Source organism: Etheostoma cragini, chromosome 1 (genome assembly GCF_013103735.1).
Source record: "Etheostoma cragini isolate CJK2018 chromosome 1, CSU_Ecrag_1.0, whole genome shotgun sequence".
NCBI lineage: Eukaryota > Metazoa > Chordata > Actinopteri > Perciformes > Percidae > Etheostoma > Etheostoma cragini.
In genome coordinates, this window is record NC_048407.1 from 33,368,771 (window position 1) to 33,370,234 (window position 1,464).

General features: G+C 44.2%; 1 protein-coding gene across 1 annotated transcript in view; it reads right to left on the reverse strand.

The window, feature by feature from the left end:
• The window catches only part of LOC117955424 (SH3 and multiple ankyrin repeat domains protein 2-like), a 128,260-nt gene that overhangs the window by 25,307 nt on the left and 101,489 nt on the right, over positions 1-1,464 (reverse strand). The window lies entirely within an intron of this gene.

Genomic DNA, 1,464 nt, shown 5'->3' on the forward strand with positions numbered 1-1,464 from the left:
ACACACACACACACACACACACACACACACACACACACACACACACACACACACACACATATAAAGCTAAAGTTGATACTAGCACGCTAATGTCATGTGTTTGAGCATTTGGAAGCCACAGAGACAGCTCATTGGTGCGTTTGTCTTTAGAAGCGAGTCCTTCATGCATGATGGCGGCAGGAGATGAAGAAAGAAAAACACTTGTCTTCTTTTTTTATTAACTCTCACGTTGTCCTCCAGTCAAATGTGACCCATTTTCATAATGTTTCTGTATCAGAAATTTGGGTTTCTTTTAAGCAAATTGTCAAAAAATACAACGCTCTTCACAAGTAAAATAAATGATCTGTTCAATTATATAGCATTTGGAAAAAATTGATGAAAGAACGTTGAAAACAGGGAGAAAAATCTCATAAAAAGTGACAAAAACAGCTGCACGGTTGACGGGAAGACAACATCAAGGGTGATAGCAACCCTGTGTAACTTCTCCATCTTTGGCCCCCCCTAGAGGTTGTCTCATTGGAACTACAGCTTGCTGTAGGGGGAGGGCCAAAGACAGAAAAGTTACAAAGGGTTGCTATGAAAGGCAAAACAAAGCAAAATGACTAAATGACGTAAACTTAAATTGCATAACAGAAGCTTCATTCAGACGCTGTGAGGCGGCTCTGAAGGCAAAGGCAGGGTTCAACAGTAAGGGTTGCCCGATGGCCCGGGGCAGGTTAAGGCAACAACCAGGGCTTTAAATACTTTTTGGATCCCCCGCCAACACGGCTAGCAGATTTGTCAAAGTTACCAGCCAATCAGGTTTTCCACCAGCCATGTTTTTATTTCCTTTCCTTACTAACTTTGCTTTACTTTTAGCTCCTTTGGTTTTGTTTGGCTCCCTTCCGTTCGTCTTCTCCGCTTCAGCGTAGTTGCAATCGTTACCTAACGGCTGTCTGACACGTCACGACTTAGTGTTCATGGGAAATGTAGGATTAGTACCACAAGCAGTGTTTAAAGCATTGCCGATTTTAAGCCCTTTTTAGGGGGGCTCAACCCCCATCATAGTGTTAATAGTTTTAAAAAGCATCAGTTGTTTAGTACCTGTTTAGTACTTGTTTAGCTAACCCTTAGCAATGCTAAGAGTTAGCTAAGGCTTAGCTAACTCTTAGCAATGCTAAGCCGGCATTGCGACCAAAACGTTAGCGATTGGTTCTGGCAGATCCAATAGTTTTTAACTTCAACAGAGGACCGGAATAATGGACCAGAGTCTGGTAGAACCGGGCTACTGGACCAGAGTCTGGTAGGACCGGGCTAATGGACCAGAGTATGGTAGGACCGGGCTAATAGACCAGAGTCTGGTAGGACCAGGCTACTGGACCAGAGTCTGGTAGGACCAAGCTAACAGACCAGAGTCTGGTAGGACCAGGCTAATGGACCAGAGTCTGGTAGGACCAGGCTAATAGACCAGAGTCTGGTAGGACC